The sequence below is a fragment of the Citrus sinensis genome, chromosome 2 (assembly GCF_022201045.2).
Source record: "Citrus sinensis cultivar Valencia sweet orange chromosome 2, DVS_A1.0, whole genome shotgun sequence".
In the NCBI taxonomy this organism is placed as follows: Eukaryota; Viridiplantae; Streptophyta; class Magnoliopsida; order Sapindales; family Rutaceae; genus Citrus; species Citrus sinensis.
Genome location: NC_068557.1, coordinates 7,025,637 through 7,031,164, shown reverse-complemented (window position 1 = coordinate 7,031,164; position 5,528 = coordinate 7,025,637). Strand labels below are relative to the sequence as shown.

The following is a 5,528-nucleotide window of genomic DNA, read 5'->3' as shown; positions in this document are numbered from 1 at the left end:
TAAACTCAAATAACTAACTAAATAAAACTTTTGAAACCTATTCAGAAGATCATTCCGCCATGTTGTCGGGCATAAGTAATAGATAATTTTCTATATTGGATAGGGCCCTCAGTGGGTCAACTTTGCTGATCCATATGCTGATGTAACCTTTTAAAATTTTTTTTTTCTTCTTATTAAGCGAAGATGCTGCCAAGCTTCTTGACCGATTTTATTTATTTATTTATTTAATAGAATGGACAAAGTTAAAAGTTTAATTAGATTTATTTAATTTTTTATTTCTCTTAAAATTTAAATTTGTGTGGGTAGCAAAATAAAATTACTTAAAAATTATTTGGTTAGAATTATGAGATCGGTTTCTGCACCCATTCAAATAATGTTTATAAAAAGGATAAATTTTAAATTGTCTCCCTTTTGAATTAATCATCTTCTAATTTTTGAAAACCTCAAGTTACTTTTATTTTTGTATAAAAGATAAAGAAAAAAGGAGTGAGTTCATATTTTTTTTCTTAAGAAAAATAAGGAGTAAATTGAGATTTTTAAAAAATAAGAAGAGTGATTTGAAGAGAGTAAATTTATTAATTATCTTATTTAAATATTAATAAACATTCTTATAAAATAGATTGGAGGAAAAATATCGTGGCACGGAATAAAATTTGAATAGCTTCGTCAACTCAATAGAATTAATATAAGATTAATCTCGAAAACAACAATCCATAACACGGTTCATTATTAATGGGAAAAAGAATAATAAGGGTTATTATTAAAATTCAGAGGGGTGTTTAAAGAAAAAGCAGAATTTTTTAAATTTTGGTGATGGATGTCATGATTCACGAGAAATAGCTTGTGTCACTAAAGGGCATTTTTAATGGGTTCAATGTATCCATCTGCTGACCCATGTGCTGATAAAATTGATATTTAATTTTTTTAATACATAGGGTTATTTTTCGCCATTCTCCATAAGAATCAACAAATGTTAACGTGTATCCTAATCTTTTAACAACTATCACTAGGCACCCATTCAGTTGGAAATCACTATTAATTTAACTGTTAGAAGGGTAAAATAGTAAAGTTATTGGGATAGATAAAGAAAAAAAGAAAAATTTTATTTTTTTTCTCTTCCTTCTCCATGACTCCATTCATGCTCCATCTTCTCTCCTCTATTTACACTCCGCAACAAAGTGCTAATTTTCTTCCCTTCTCCATTCACGCTCCACAACAAGGTTTTTCGCTTTTCCCTAGCATCGAGGTCACAAGGGTCACATAACCAATTGCACTACCGCAGCAAATGTCCATTTCTGGGTGGAAACAAGCAGTAGGAGTGTGAAGCTAGACCGAGAGGCTTCTGGCAGTTCAAAGAGTCATGGGTTGCTGCTAACTAATGCAGCGCCAACAATGGTGACTAGCAACTATAAAATCCCAACCCTAAAATTTTAGGATTTCCATGTTATTATTCATTGATTTTTAGGTTTGGGCAGTTGACAGTTTGTTTGATATATAAATTATTTTGATTGTGCTATGAAATTGGAAGTTTATGTCGTTGTCTGTGGTGGTTTCAAAGCAGATATTTGGTTATTGATATAAATACTGCCATGAGGTTGGAGCTTGGAGTTGGAGATGTCTTCTGGGTTTTGGTTCTAGGACTAATAATGTCCAATTAATTTTAGTTTTAATTTAATTTTTTTAAAAATGGCTTTAATTTAATTGTAATTATTTTCGGTTTACATTTAACATTGTTTTTACACGTTCTATAATTATCTTTTTGAAGAAAATAAAGTGCCAATTGCCAATTAATATATTCTTATAATTCCTTAAAAATGTATGGGCCATTTAGTACTTGCAGTTAATTCAATTTATATGGGGGCATTATGGTGATTTCAATAGATGTCTGACAAAATCGTTAAGGTTAACGGTAATTTCTAATGGAATGGGTGTGCGGTGATAGTTGCTGAAAGATTAAGGTGCATTTTAACATTTGTTGATTCTTATGGGGTGACAAACAATAACTAAAGCATAAAACGGGGTATTGAGTATCAACCATCAAGGTCGTTCAAATTATAAATTATTATATAATTTTTATTTTTTTAAAAAACTGTAAATCAGGGGGCTAATCTATAATGCCTGCAGTTGAAAATTCCTCAAAAGGCAAGAAGTTAAAGAAGGGAGTTAATGGTGTGCATGGAATGTGGAATTAAGCACACCAAATAATTACAAGAAAAATAAAGAATATAAAATTTAACGTGGTTCGATAATTTTACCTATGTCTATGGGAGAAAAAGAAAATAATTGTATTATTAACAATTATCAAAGTACAATATTTGAGTAGAAATCTTACTTCTTAAAACCTAAATACACCCAGTATTCTCATACACACTTGAAAAGAAAAATCTCTCAATTACTCACACTCTCCAATTACTCACTCTCAATTTAATATCACCTCAAAATCAGCAAGATTACAATTACAGAGATGGTTTATTTAAGGCATGTTTAGAGTTGAGATTGGACGGCTATAACTTAAAAATTATACCACTAATGTGTTTTTGATAAACACTACCTGTTGTACTTGGAAGGTAAATTGATTTAATGTTATACATGTATAATGAAAAATCTATTATATATTCCTTAATTTTATCAAAATTATATTTATATAATATTAATTTTTATTTCATAGTTATAATTTTTTTTTACTGCAGTTGTAACTTAAGTTACAGCACTTCAGATTTGGTATCAGTTCATATTTTTAATTAACGAAACACTCAATATTACTTCACTTCACGTGATTCTCTTTGTAACCTAATTGCGAAAGCATTTATAGTTAAGATGATATTTCGAAAGGGAAAAAACTGTCTTTACTCAAATTGAGAAAAGAAATTAACCTCCACAATGGGTTGTGGAGGCTCAAATCCATGATTTCACAATTGTGAAGCTTGGGTTCTAACCACTAGGAGCCTAGTGGTTAAGAAGATTTAGCAAATCTGATTGCGTATAATTGAGCCGTATCTTGCAATAATTATCTCATCAACGTCATGAATCATGTGGTAATAAAAAAATTAATTTTTCATAATAATTTTTGTCTCAAACTCTATGATCCCTATCTTTTTCTTTGAATTTAACCCTTAGCAAATTATTAATTAGTTAACAATTAGATGCATTTAGAGAAACGTTTTTTACTCCAACACTTTTTTTTTGGATGCCATGACAGAAAATTATTGTGTACACATATTATGTGTTTGTTTGGTATTATAGTTAGGCGCGTGGTTATAATTTAGTACTGCATCTTTAAAGTATTTGGTAAACATTTGTTGTTGTAGTTTGAAAACTAAGTTAATTTTCTCGACACTTGTGTGATGGAAAACCTATACATCTATATTACTTTTGTTAAAATTATTATTTAGCAATGATATTTATCTTACACCATCAACTTTTATTTAACAATTATAATTTTTTTTTCCATTGAGCTTAAATTAAAAACAACAACACTTTTAACACCAAATGGGGTCTAATATTACATATGACTCTTTCGCTATTATATATAGAGCTCAAACTCATTGATTTGCATCAAATATCAATTAACCCTCCTCAGCCTAATAAAGATGAATTTGATCGATGGAGAGCATGATACTGAGCTACTTGAAGCTCAAGCTCATGTTTGGAATCACATTTTCAATTTCATAAACTCCATGTCACTTAAATGCGCTGTTGAATTAGGAATACCAGATATTATCAACAAACATGGCAAACCCATGACCCTCAACGAGCTTGTTAGTGCCCTAACAATAAACCCATCAAAAACCCGATGTGTGTATCGCTTGATGCGCATTCTGATCCACTCAGGCTTCTTTGCACAGCAAACGCTAAATAGCAGCCGAAATAACAATGACGAAGAACAAGGTTATGTTCTCAAGAATGCTTCTAAACTTCTCCTAAAAGACAACCCCTTAAGCGTGACACCTTTCTTGCAAGCCATGCTAGATCCTATTTTGCTATCACCGTGGCTGAAACTGAGCACTTCGTTTCAAAACGACGATCCTACGCCGTTTGATACGTTACATGGGAAGAGTTTTTGGGATTATGCTGGGGACGAGCCAAAGATTAACAATTTCTTCAATGAAGCCATGGCAAGTGATGCGCGGTTGGCAACAAGAGTGGTAATACATAAGTGTAAAGATGTGTTCGAAGGTTTGAATTCGTTAGTGGATGTGGGTGGGGGCATTGTAACTGCGGCCAAGGCTTCCAAATTTGGAGTGCACTGATTTTGATCTGCCGCATGTGGTTAATGGCCTCGAAAGCGATTTGGCCAATCTCAAATATGTTGGAGGGGACATGTTTGAGGCCATTCCCCCAGCTGATGCTGTTCTACTCAAGGTACGCGTATTAATTTTTATAGTTTAACTAAAGTGGTTTCTTGAGCATAAAATTAATATATAAACTAGAAGGATCTCGAATTACTTATGTACACCATATACTCATTTAATTTTCCATTCGGAATCTTCAAATATTTTAAATTCTAATAATATTGGTGATGACAATTAGTGGATATTGCATGACTGGGATGGTGAAGAATGCGTGAAGATTCTTAAAAAATGTAAGGAAGCATTTCGAGCTATGATAAGAAAGGGAAGGTGATTATAATTGACATGATAAGAGAGAATAAAAAAAGGGGATGATGAGTCTATTGAAACGCAACTATTTTTTGATATGTTGATGATGGTCTTGACCAACGGAACAGAACGAGATGAGAAAGAATGGGCCAAACTTTTTGCCGATGCTGGTTTTAGTGACTATAAAATTGCCTCCATTTTAGGTTTAAGATCTCTTATTGAGGTTTATCCTTAATAATTTGTTTCTCGGCCCTAGAGCCAGGCCTAGTAGTTTCAAAGCAATTTTATTTAGAAGGCCATCTAAATTTGAATCCAAAAAAGTTTAAATTAGACATTACCTATCATTATATCTTTTAAGTGAATATCAAATGCTTATTTATGTATTGTTGTAATAAGCTTTATTTTGCTTGGATTCTCCTGTGGGTTGTAACTTACCTAATATATTAGTTACAAAATAAGAACCCACGTTGTAATAATTGCGAGTGTGCTAAAGAAATGGAAATTTTGTGAAATAAATAAAAAGAAAGAATTCTGTACTCTTTATATGTTTTAGCAGGTATGTGAATGATAATTTGGTCCCTCCTATATATACTCTATGTCCTACGTACATAATTAGGTCTCTAGAAAATTTTTAATATTCGATTTCATCTAGGATGTCAAAAAATTGTAACTGAGAAAAACACACTACATTGCCATTGAATTTAGATAATAAATAAAAAACGAGGTTGACCAAACACTATTTCACAAATTTGAAAGCATTCGTGGGTTGGATGATATTAGATGTTTATGAACTCTCATAAAAACAATCATCCAATTGATATGATCGTCTTTTCGTTTTCTTTTCCAATTTCTATTCAAAATATCTGTATGTTGGATTTGGAACAATTTAAAACCTTTTTGGTTCTAATCTGTCTGAACTACACTTCCACA

The 5,528-nt window shown here is 31.6% G+C and overlaps 1 pseudogene; it reads left to right on the top strand.

Annotated features, from left to right (window-relative positions):
* The first annotated feature begins 3,582 nt into the window (after positions 1-3,582).
* LOC127900376 (probable O-methyltransferase 3) lies at positions 3,583-4,833 on the top strand (annotated as a pseudogene).
* Positions 4,834-5,528: the final 695 nt, after the last annotated feature.